The sequence below is a fragment of the Lissotriton helveticus genome, chromosome 7 (assembly GCF_964261635.1).
Source record: "Lissotriton helveticus chromosome 7, aLisHel1.1, whole genome shotgun sequence".
NCBI lineage: Eukaryota > Metazoa > Chordata > Amphibia > Caudata > Salamandridae > Lissotriton > Lissotriton helveticus.
This window is the reverse complement of record NC_136068.1, coordinates 1,409,032,538-1,409,045,454: the sequence shown is the minus strand read 5'-3', so window position 1 is coordinate 1,409,045,454 and position 12,917 is coordinate 1,409,032,538. Positions and strand designations below refer to the sequence as shown.

At 49.3% G+C, this 12,917-nt stretch overlaps 1 protein-coding gene across 1 annotated transcript in view; it reads left to right on the top strand.

Annotated features, from left to right (window-relative positions):
* Window positions 1-12,917, top strand: part of DNAH9 (dynein axonemal heavy chain 9) — a 1,695,107-nt gene that overhangs the window by 1,173,491 nt on the left and 508,699 nt on the right. The window lies entirely within an intron of this gene.

Sequence of the window (12,917 nt, the reverse complement as noted above, 5' to 3'; positions counted from 1 at the left end):
AGGTGCTCTCCACAGAGGACGCACGGTTGGCTTTGCACCATATTTCGTAGAAAGAAGTAATCACACTTTAATCTTTCTATTTCATTATTGTGTAGAGCGTATTTACACAGAGCAGTGATCAAGAAAGGCCTGGGCACTATAGCAGCATCCAGGATGCTTTGCCCAGCTAAATACTAATGCAGTAAGAGTTGATCAGTCGCTTCTACTGCTGCTAAGATGAACCTGGTTACTTCCAGTGTGAGGTTTGGGCTATATGACAAAGCACAAGGTACCAAAGGGATGCAAGGCTCAGGAGGAATACACCTTTATGCCTTATGGTTGTGCATACTCTCGTTACACTAAGCAGAAGAAACTGTTTTAAAACTTTAACTTAAAAGAAAATGCTCTGCTTTTGGACTCTTTCCTCTGCCACAGCCCTGGAAGTGGGATAGGACCTGTCCATCCAAGCTGTCATTGTTTAGCAAGGTTAAGGAATGATCCATAGTGGGTTCACTTTGGCTGTCAGTTGTGACCTGACATATCTGCTCTGTCAGTGAGGCTTTCTGTGTTCACGGCAGTCCCAACACGTTGACAGACAGAAAGTCAATACTTCATGACAAACATGAATGATTTGTGAACAGCTACCGTCAGAAGCAGGTGTCTACATCAAGTTGTGGCACCATTACCTCCTCGTCAGCCCTCCCCGTCCCAGTCCTAACTACATGAGCATAGCTCCTCCCACCAGAAACTCCCAAGCAACTTGAAACCCATCGCTTCCCTCCAGGCCACACCCATACCCTGAGGCATATAACCCTGTGACCTGCCAATCAACAACCTGTTTGTTTTTTCTGCGGAATCACTTCCGAGCAGTCTTCGTCGAGGGGGGCACTGGAATTGGCCTCCTATCTGGTGAGTGTGGAACGGGATGCTAAGCGCCCGTTTTTAACCCCTATTGGGCCTGTTTTTCTTTACCTTGTAGGCATTTGCTTTGAGTCCCTGCTGTAGCGGGACCGTGGGGTTGGGGGTCCTGACTGCCTGCTGTGGGGTGGTGGCTCCCTGCTGCAGCCTCCCCTCTTCCGGGTTCGTCCCTGCTCTAGCCGGTACACCCGGGGAGGGAGAGGGGGTGTGTGGCTGGCTTTTTCAGCGCGCCGAGGGCGTGCCGGATTGGCTTCTCTGTCTGTAACTCTCGGGGCTCGTTTCTTCGAGCCCGTGTTTTAACCCCTTTTTCTTTATGCTTCCTGCAATCCTTGGTGGAGTCTGGGGTTGCGGGGAGGGGGGGGGACTGCCTTTGTTTGGTCCGTGGGGGCCCGATATTTAGGTTCGGTCCGACTTTGTTGATTGTTTCCTGGGTTAGTGTTCTCTTCCCCCGCGTTTCTGTTGTTGGAGCTCCCTCTGCTGGCGGTCCAATTTTGCTTTATTGCCGTTTTTTACTGGAGGGATTTGCATGGGGCTTGATTTCGTGTCTTGGCCTCTTGCTGCTCTGCTGTGGAGTTCTGCTGGGGAGTTGGGGAGTTCTTACCTCTGGGTTCACTGGTTCCTGGGACGGGGTCTTCTGGGTTTCTTTGTATCCTTACAGTTGGGCCCTGTTCAGTCTTTTCCTTTTGTAGTTTGGTAGTCTTCTCTGATAGGGCGGTTTGAAGGCCGGCCTTCGGTCCTGTGTAGGGATTGGCTCCAGGTCTGGGTGGCTTTCCCTGGTTGGCCCTTGGGGATTTTTGCTTTGATTGGTCTGGGTATATCTTGGGGTCTGGATTTCTGTTCTCCTGTTTACAACATGGAGGGTAGAGGTGCAGACGTGCGTGAACTCGGCTGTGAGGATGGGGAGGTGGTCGCAGGTTCTTCCACTGCTCCTTCCATGGCAAATATTCAAAAAATGATTGAGGCTGCTGTGGCGGCGGCCTTTGTGGCTCATGTTCCCAAGGGGCCTCAGAGACAGAAATTGGATGCCTCGGCTGAGGTGGATCCGGACGTTGACTCTGATGAGGAAGTGAAGGGTCGTTTTGTCCAAGGGGCTGACCTTCGCTGTGTTATGCAGCATGTTCGAGACAATCTAGGATTCCATGATCCTGTGGAGGGTGGAGAGTCTGAAGACTTCTTCGCCAATTACCTGAAGAAAGATCCGGAAAGCCTCCCCATTCATACGTCTGTGAGGAAGGTGCTGGAGGGGGAGTGGAAGGATGTTGACAGGCATGCCTTTCCCCGGTTTCTGGCTAAGAGGTATCCCTTGCAGGGCTTCGCGGAGGAGTTTCCGGCTGTGGTGAAAGTGGATTCTCTGCTGGCTGGTATGGCGTCTCAGAGCCTGGTGGTGTCTGAAGATGCGGTGCCTTCTGATCCTGGGGACAAGCGTGTCGAGGGGGCCTTGAAGCGGTCCTTTGCAGCCTCCAATCTGGCTGTTCGGTCTGCTGCTTACACCAGCTATCTTGTTCAGTCGCTTCTTAAGGACTGTCAGGGTATTTCTGCGCAGCTCATGCAGGAAGAGGATCCCTCTGAGTCTTTGTCCATGTTGGAACAGCAGTTGCGTTTCATGGCTGACTTGTCCTTCGACTCCCTTAGTGCTGCGGCGGCGGCTGCTGGGGCCTCGGTTGCTGCTAGGAGGCAGTTGTGGCTTAAGTCTTGGAAGGCGGAAGCTGCTCAGAAGGCGGCCGTGATGAAGATTCCTTTCACGGGCTCTAAGCTGTTTGGGGAGCCGTTGGAAGCTTTGATTAAAAAGACAGCTGAGGACAAAAAATTGTTGGCTCCTGTCCGCTCTTCTCAGAAAGGGAAGTTTGCGGGTTATAAGCGGGCTTTTGGGCAGGCGTTTCAATCTAAGATGGCTGCTCAGCCCTTTCGTGGTAGGGGACGTGGCCGGGGTGTCCCTTCCTTCCACAAGTCCCGGGGTCAACATGGTGCTTCCTCTTCTGCAGGTCCCTCCAAGTCGTGACTATGTGATGGATTCCTTGGAGGTGCCGGTTGGGGGTCGCCTCACCTCTTTTTTACCTGTCTGGGAGGAGTTCGTTCGGGATCTGTGGGTTCTACAGGTGGTACGGCTGGGCTACAGAATAGAATTTGGGACTCCTCCGGTGGATGTGTTCAAAGCTACCCCTGTTCCCAGATCTCTAGCAAGATGTCGTGCTCTATTGGACGGAGTTCGGGACTTGGTGTCAAAGGGTGCTGTGGTGAGGGTGCCTGTGAGACAACAGGGTCGGGGGGTTTACTCAATCCTGTTTTTGATCCAAAAGCCAAATGGGGACTTCCGTCCGGTCCTGGATCTGAAGGCGGTGAACTTGTGTATCCCTCATCGGTCCTTCAAAATGGTGACTCTGCAGTTGATTCTTCCCTTCCTGTCGGTGGGAGATTTCCTGGCTTCTCTCGATCTACGGGACGCCTATTTTCATGTGCCAGTGCACGCAGATTCCCAGAGGTTCCTGCGTTTCTGTGTAGGGGTGGATCACTACCAGTTCCAGGTATTGCCCTTTGGCCTGTCTGCCTCTCCGAGGGTGTTTACTAAAGTGTTGGCGCCCTTGGTGGGTTTGTTGCATGCTAAGGGTATACAGGTTTTCCCTTACTTGGACGATTGGCTGATTTCTTCCTCTTCTTTCCTTCAGGCTCAGTCACACTCCCGGGAGGTTTGCAGTCTCCTTCAACGGTTCGGGTGGATTCTGAACTTGGAGAAATCCCATCTTCACCCCACTCAGGAACTGTTGTTCATTGGGGGGGTGTTCAACACCAGGTTGGGGAAGGTCTTCCTGTCGGAGCCCCGCAGACTGACTCTTGTGCACGAACTGAAGAAGGTGTTGGGGGCAAAGTCTTCCACGGCTCGCCAGTGGTTGCGTGTTCAGGGGCTGATGTCAGCGACTGTGATGATTGTTCCTTGGGCCCGTTTACACTTATACCCCCTTGTGAATCATCTTCTGGAGCATTGGGATCCGGCCTCTCTGGATTACGAGCTGTTGGTTCCGGGGGGTGTGTCCATCGCCCGGGAGTTGTCCTGGTGGCTGGTGGATCGGAACCTCTTGCAGGGCTCGCCCTTTGTGTCCCAGGTGAGGTTGGTCTTGACGACCGACGCCAGCGTACTGGGTTGGGGTGCGGTCTTGGGTCAGGAGTCTGTGCAGGGTCTTTGGTCTGTGCCGGAGGCGGAAATGTCCTCGAATTGGCGAGAATTGAAGGCGGTTCAGTTGGCGTTGTCTCATTTTCTGCCTTGGGTCCTCCAGAGGGATGTGATGGTGCGGTCCGACAACACGGTGGTGGTGTGTTATATCAACCGCCAGGGGAGCGCGAGGGTGGCTTCCCTCAATTTGTTGGCTCAAAGTATAGGCCTGTGGGCGGAGTCTCACTTGTTGTCTCTGAGGGCTTTACATCTGCCTGGGATTTTGAACTCGGAGGCGGATCGCCTGAGCAGGGTGTTTCCTTCCCTGTCGGACATGTGCCTGTCTCAGGATGTGTTTCGCTGCCTGATGGCCCGGTTCGGGGTCCCTGTGGTGGACCTGTTTGCGGCCCCGGGGAACGCCTTGAGGGAGACGTTTTGTTCTCTGGTTCGCTCTGCCGAGGTTTGGAGGGTGGATGCCCTGTCCTTCCGGTGGGAGGGGGGCCTGATGTATGCCTTTCCCCCTATTGCCCTGCTGCCGCGTGTTCTGCTGAAGGTCAAGTTGGATCGGGCTTCGGTGATCCTGGTGGCTCCGGATTGGTCCAGGCGGCCTTGGTTCCCTCTGTTATTGAAGTTGGCAGTGGGGCCTTGCTGGAGGTTGCCAGTGGTCCCTTGTCCCTTGTCGTTTCCCCCTCTGTCTCTGGAGTGTCTGGTCCGCCTGAGGCTGGCGGGTTGGCTGTTGAAAGGATGAACCTTGTGGCGTTGGGGTGTTCTCCTTCTGTGGCGGAATTTATTCAGAGGTCCAGGCGCCCTTCGACTCTCAAATCCTATGCCCGGCATTGGGTTTCTTTTCAGTCTTGGTGTACGGCGCGTGGGTGGTCTGCGTTGGCAGTGGATCCAGTATTGGTCTTGGACTTTTTGGAGGACGGCTTTGACTTGGGTCTGGCTGTGTCCTCCCTGAGGGCTCAGTGGGCTGCTGTTCGGGCCTTTCGGGGTTCGGTCTGTGACCCGGTGGTTCCCCTGGTGTCCCGTTTGTTGCGGAGTTGCTTCCTTCAGAAGCCTGTCATTCGGTCCTTTGCTCCTAGTTGGGATCTGCCTCTGGTTTTGGGGGCTTTGCAGGGGGCTCCCTTTGAACCTCTGCTGGAGGTGTCTTTGAGGTTTCTGACGATCAAGGTGCTGTTCCTGGTGGCTATTACGTCAGCTAGGCGGATTGGGGAATTGGGCTCCTTGCTTTGTTCAGCCCCTTTTTTACGTTTCTTTCCTGATCGGGTGGTACTGCGGCCTGATCCTTCCTTTGTTCCCAAGGTCCCTTCCTCTTTTCACTGCTCTGCGGATCTGGTTTTGCCTGTTTTATGTCCTGGTCCTCTTTCAGAGGTTGAGGTGCGGCTGCACTGTTTGGATGTTCGGCGGGCTCTTGAGATCTATTTGTTACGTACTGGGCCGTTTCGTAAGGTGGAATCCCTTTTTGTGACCTTTGGCCTGGCTGGTCAGGGTCTTAAGCCTTCTGGGGCTACCCTCAGTCGTTGGCTACGATGGGCTGTGGGTGCTGCGTATGAGGCCTGTGGTGTGTTGGCTCCAGGGTCTGTTCAGGGAAGGTCGACTCGGGGGGTGGCGGCTTCCTGGGCTTGTTTTCAGGGGGCTTCCATGGCTGAAATCTGCAGGGCTGCTACCTGGAGTTCTCCGCACACCTTTATGTCCCATTATCGTTTGGTGGTTGGGGGGACTGATTCTGCTGGGTTTGGGGACGCTGTGTTGCGTTCTACTCCGGTGGTGTGACTTTCTGTGCTTTAATAAAGTCTGTTTTTTGCTACTGAGTGAAGCCGATTATTGCTTTGGTATCTGCTCATGTAGTTAGGACTGGGACGGGGAGGGCTGACGAGGAGGTAATGACCGGTTACTCACCGGTAATATTCATTACTCCGAGTCGTAGCCCTCCCCGTCCCAGTCCAGGTTCCCATCCCTCCCTCCCTGTTTCGGCTTCTTGTGCTTGTTGGGTACAGGTTGTTGATTGGCAGGTCACAGGGTTATATGCCTCAGGGTATGGGTGTGGCCTGGAGGGAAGCGATGGGTTTCAAGTTGCTTGGGAGTTTCTGGTGGGAGGAGCTATGCTCATGTAGTTAGGACTGGGACGGGGAGGGCTACGACTCGGAGTAATGAATATTACCGGTGAGTAACCGGTCATTAGTGCGAGCAGTGACTGCACAAGGTCTGGCCAGATCACTTACAGAGGCGGCAAACTGCCCCACCAGGGCTGATGCTCGGCTTCTGCAAGAAGCATTGCAGTTCACAAGGCCTCACCCCCTTCACTGGTTAATGCTCCAGCTCAGCGGCACTTTTACGGCATCATGTCTTGTTCGCGAGACCAGTCACACGAAGCCTCCCAAATATTTACAACACAAACTTGTCCTATGCGTCTACTATCATCTGTATCTGTAATACACATTTAGATGCACAAAGCAAATCTGTAAAGCATATTTTTGTGCTGAAAAAGTTAATGTGTTAATTTCCTGTGGGTTATGAATATTTTCTGGAGATTCTGTAGCTCACTTTTCAGGCTGGGACAAAGATTGCAAAAGCATCAGAAAGGAAATGAAACATGATTGAAACCAAAGAGACGGATGTTACTGCTGCTGCTGTAAGAGGAACTCCCCGCACTTTGAGATGTCACAGTAATAAGGCCACCAACACAAAACAAGGTCTAGCAAAGGTCTTAGTAAATCTGTCCCTTGCTCAGTACTTGGTAGCTGGCTGCGAGCAGTCAGGCTTAGCATAAGAGACAGGTATGTAAAGCATTTAAAAACATCAATACATTAAACAAGTAAGACACAACACACAATAAAAATCCCACTCCAATTTAAAACACGCATTTGCAATGCAATAGGTCTGCATTTTCAAGAGTTACATCAATTGGTGCTGTAAATGACAATGTGTTTTACCTATGTGTTTTTCTTTGGAGTGTAGTGGACGCATCTGGTGTGGAGTGGAATTATGTGGGTTGTATTGTAATAATTGTGGTATGATGTGTAAATCTGTTGTGTGTATTGGAGGTATGGGGTGTGTTATGGAATGGTGTTGTGTATTTGAAATATGTGGTTTGGTGTAGATTATGGGGTGTGTAATGGAAATGTGTGGAGTTGAATTGTATGATGTCATGAAAGGAAAGAAGTAATGCATCTGTTTACGAGTACATTTTAAAATGAAGAACACGCACTGTATTTCCCAGGAGACACAGGCCCAGGACACACAAGCTCCAGGGAGACACGTTTCTGATAAAACCTTATTTTTAACCTAATATCTAAAGGGGGTGAAGGTGTGGCTTAATGGCTATGGCAGCTGATCTTGAAGCAGGGGAACCAGGAGCGAGTCTGGCATTGGCTCACACATCCTGTGATTCTGGACAAATCACTTAATCTCCAGTGCTTAAAAATAAACGTGTCCATCACTGTCAAAGATGTACAGTGGCACATGAAAGGGGTTCCCTAAATATAGTAATGCGTAGGTGAAGTCTACTGCATGCAGAACAAACGGCAAATATAAAGGTCTACAACTGTCAAGCGGGGTGTCTGGGTTAGAATTACTGAGGGGACTACAAGGTGTCGAACTACTTACTGGGTGCCTCCAAATATCAATGGTCACGGAGTGGGATCTTCCAGTCAGTCCCCATACGCCATTACTGCTGGAAAAAAACTGTCAGAGAGCAAGCGTGGACAGATACCTTTAACTGTCTATCGCTGCAAGTCAACAATCGCTGCAACTCGGCAGGCTCACCTCAACCAATCAGTTCACATACAGGTATGCAAGGAAGCACAGCGGTACAGTTCAGCCTAAGATATTGATGTAGTCTGTTGCTATTCCCTAGCTCATTGTGTATGTGTTGGACATGCAGAGCAAAGAACTATTTATCAATAAGTACCGTTATGTGCTCAATATATTTTTTGAGGTTGGACATGGCCAACTGGGGATTAGGGGCGCTCACGGCATGAGAACCACATCCCACTTCCGTACACGGCAAGACAACATAAGAGGGCAATGGCCAAAGCATACTTTCCACCCTCTGTTGAATCCATGTCCCATGTCTCTTGTACAGAGTTTTGCGCTTGATAAATAACCATATATTTAGACAGTCAGCATGCACACAGAATCCATACATGCTTAAATGCTAATATTAAAGGTGAGCGGACTGTGTTATTCGTCGATACTGGTGATCACCTTTTAATAGTTCGGTATGAGTGTATTCAAAGCCACCTCCCATCTGATAATACGAAGTTATGATCCGACAACAATACAAATAGAAATCGAACGCCAGTTAAAGCAGAGAGATGTGAAAGTGCTGATACTGATCATTAGTAAGCACTGGGTATAAATACACTTGCCTACCCACCAACCGACCAAAATCGCTAAAAAGAACGGGTGAATTTGGTTATTGATGGGTACTTGATTATTACCAAACACTGGATGTTGACATACCCCCCTCCCCCACTGCTGCTCGAGCAGGAAAGGAGAGTATGATTATAAAATGAATAAAGCTTGTGCTCGATATTATAATTATGTGCGTTCCAACACATTATCTGAGGCCCCCAGTAGTTGAAGCTGGCCAGCTAAGAGAGCAGCTAGACACATGCTTTGGGCATTAAAGTGGCAGCTACTGATCTGTATATGTGTTGCACAGCTAACAACTCATTTTAGTACCTACTGATAGTCAAAGATCAAGATTTATTGGCAAATTATTGATAATTCGATCTGTACTGATAAGCAATAGGTACCCTACAGCGTGGGTGAGGTGAGCTTGGGCCTCTTGGCGAACGGTGTGCCCTGCTACACCACATTCTCTGCCATCCTCGGTCAAAAGGTGCATTTTCTTCTAGCGAACAAATGGGTGTAACCCCTGTTAAAGACCTCTTTGTGGAGAGAGTGAAGGGGCCTATGCTAAATCTTTACTCTATGTGAAACAGTAGTTTGATTACCGCCATTGTAATATTTTAATTATGCAGACACCATTCCAGTGGCGCAGGGGCGGCTCTAGGCTCATGGTGGCCCTGGGCAGGGAGCGTAGGTAGGGGGCCCCGGAAGAGGAGGGCCCCGGAAGAGGTGCGGGGGCTTATATCTTTGGAAGGCGGTAGTGTGTTACCTTGATGACCCCAACCATAAGGTAGCAAGCCTTAAATATAATGAGATGGCGCTTCCTCTGAAATAATCCTACTCTAATATCATGTGATATACCTTTATTAATGTCACCAAAACCAAAGGACACTGCTCCTATGCAATTTTTTTACTTACATTTAAAAGTATTGAAAACAAGGCAGGATTGAACTTGAAGAATATTATTTATAGTTTGGAAGCAATAGTTAATTATGATACAGTTATGATGCAACACAACTTGCAACAAATCCCTGCCACTGGGGCCGCCACGCAAATATGTATCCATCCTGAGTATTATTATATTAAGGATATATATTGGCGTGGCGGCCCCTGGGGTTTGGTGGCCCTGTGCAGGTGCACAGCTTGCACATGCCTAAGGCCGGTCCTGAGTGGCGTCACGCCCAGAGCTGCTGAGATTGGAGCTGGGCAATCCGGTTCGAGTCTTGGAGCAGCTTAACATCCTGTGAATCACACTATTGTTTTAAAAAAGGCAATTACTGAAGGCCATCATCCATTCCTGAACTTAGAATGCCTATATCTGCTAAAAGCAGCATTAGGCAGAAAGGAACACCACATGGAGTAATAGTTGGAGCTGCCGGCTTTGGAGCTGAGGTGCAGGGTTCGAGTCTCCACATCGACTCAACATATGATTCTGGACTAATCACTCTATTTACTGTGCCAAATGTAAACAAATAATTTAAGCAGCCTCTGCAAAAATTAGACAAATCGCTTAAGTGGCCTCATGAAAAGTGCGCCAAAACTTATTGTAAACAAGCAATGGCCAATGCAAGAAAACATGTTAAAGCAGGTAGCAGCCAATAGAACTGGAGGGAGAGTAAGTTGCCTGCACAGGAACTACTGAAAATACATGTAACAGAGGAAGCGGGACGCAAACCCTTGCGGGCCGTACCTAACAAACAAGCCCAATCGCCCTTAAAAGAAGCCCAAACCAAGCAAATATGCCACTAGTAAAAGCCTGAATGATGGTGGAAATCGAAAAGTGCAAAAAGCCTAATTAAAAAAATACAAGCAAGAGCAGGGGAGCCACAGTTGGGTAGACAGCAGTTAGAAACTGGCAGCAGTAATACAACTGTGCCATTAAGAGGAGGTGGGAGGAAGAATGCTATATTTAAATGTACGCAGATAGGGTGCTGAAGTTAAACATAGACACACAGTAACAGCGCCGTAAACCAAGAAAAAAATTGTCCCCCAGAGAACATATAAAGAGCTATAGCTGAATGAGACAGTACTAAGTCCCTGCTCTGTCCGAGGACCAAAAGAGAATGGAGGGACAAAGAGGCAGGACTGACCACTAGTAAGCAAGGATGTTTAAAGGACACTGACATAGACAAATGAAAGCACTGGCAAAAAAGGGGAAGGACTTGAAGCTCACAGACTGATCACAGCAGGTCTCAAAGAGCCAGTGCATGCACTGTCTAGCTCGACCTAAAAAAGTGAAGTATTTTTATCTTTATGACTCCAAAACAACAAATATCCAATGTACGGAACCGGAGATAGGAATTTGTAAAGATTAACCACTTTATAGTGTCTAAAAACATACAGCACTCACTTGGGACTTCTGGTCGTGATTGACCAGGACAAAGTCAAAGTTTGAGGGCGACCGCAATAGAGCCCTGGTTGTATAATCTAAGCGGTAGGCCCAGGTCAAAATGTAACCTTCACACTTAGAAACTTTTCTGGAGCTTTTTCTTCCTACGTTGGGCAAGGCACTTCGTCAGGCCGAATTCAGTGCAGGTTCACAAGCTTGAGTTTTTGCGAGGCCCCAGTCAAATCCTGGAAGTCTGGAGCTGTAGAGCTTTCAGCGAGACAAATCCAGAAAGCCAGGCCAATTCGGGGAGAGAACAACTACTTCCACGGACCCATCTTCCACATTGTTGAGGGCACTGGCTCAGTCTTCTTCTCTTCTCCCTCATCTGTGAACAAAAACATGATCATGTCTGCTCTGTCCTGGTAGGGTTTCAATGTATTGACATGCAGGACCGTATGAGGGCTCCTTGGGGTTTTAAGCTTGACCAGGTAGGTAACCTCACCCTTCTTATCAATGACTGGATAGGGCCAGTCCACTTCTCATGGAGAGCCCTGGGAGCTACAGGCTCCAACACCTACACCAATTGTCCTGGAGTAAACTCAGAAATGCAGTTTACTCATTGTACCAGTGCTTCATGAGCTCCTTGCTGGCCTGCAGTTTCCTGCCTGCCTTTTAAATGTACTCTGCCATGCGGGAGCGCAGGCCCAGCACATCGTCTAGCTCATTGTCCTTTGCATCCTTGAGAGGCTTTTTCAACAACTCCAAACAACAGGCAAATGGGTGCCTGAATAACAGCTCAAAGGGACTGAAACAACCTCTTTTTGTGGGACCTTCCTGTAGGCAAACAGTAGGCATGGGAAGAGAACATCCCATCTCATCCTGAGTTTGTCAGGCAACCCATTGATCATGCCCTTCAGGTTGTTATTGGTCCTTTGGATCAGACAATTTGTCTTAAGGTGATATGGGGTGGTGACATTTTAGGTAATACCACATTCTTCCCACATCGCCTCTAGATAGCCAGCAAATGTATATCCCTATCTGAAACAATCTCATTTCTGAAACCCACTTGGGCGAACACATCCTGGATGGCACTAGTGACTTTAGAAGCAGTGACTGCTCATAAGGATATTGCCTCATGTTGCCTCATATTGTCGCATGGTCCACCACCACTAAGATATATTTATTCCCTGATTCAGTGGGTGGTTCTAGGGGAACAACAATGTCGGCCCCCATCCTCTCAAAGGGAGTCAACCACTGGCAGTGGTATCAAGGGAGCCTTTGGCTTGTCCCCTATCTTGCCTCTGGCCTGACAGGTGACACAGGAGCTACAGAACTCCTTTATCTTCTTAAACATATGGGGCCAATAGAAATGGTTCACCAACCTCTTCCAAGTCTGGGTCTTCCCCAAATGTCCTGCCAAGGGAATATAATGACCTAAAGTCAGCATGCACTCTCTGTGCTTTTTGGGACAGCCCCAATCTCCTGGTGGCCCCTTCCTAAAGGGTTATGACCTCAGTATAGAGCAGTCCAACTTCCCAGTAGATTCTGTGGAGTCCTCTATCATTTACCTCCTCTTGCTTCAAGTCAATCTGCCTCAAGCCTTCAAGGGTGGGACAGTCTCTTTGCCCTTGACAAAACTCCCCTCAGAATTGGATTTCTGCTGCATATCTGGAGTACCCCTGTCTGTGGGTGCTTGGCCCATTGTTACAGGGTCCAAGTGTCCAGAATTTCCCTTCTGGATAGTCTGTGACCTGGTCATAGCTGATCCCCATGCAGGGAGCTTCAATATTCTCATTTGGAGCTTTCTCTCCACCTCTGACCATTCAGATGCTTCAAGATTATTCCCTATTAAACACTGTACTGAGAGGACAGGAGGCACACCTAACTTTATAGGGCCTGTCACATCTCCTCATTAAAAATCCACCATAGCCATTGGATGGAGTTTGGTTCTGATGTCGGCAAAGGTCATCTGGTGGAACTCACCAGGTATGATCTACTCCTGAGACACCAGGGTGCTCATGACTGTAGTCACACTCGCTTCTGTGTCTCTCAGAGACTCAACCTCAGTTCAATTGATGGTAGGCCTCTGCCTGGATTTATCCATGCTTGGAGGTAAGGTGGCTGGGATTTCAATATCCACTCCACCAAGGGACAATAAGGTTGCCTCTGTCACTCCCCTTCCCATCTTTA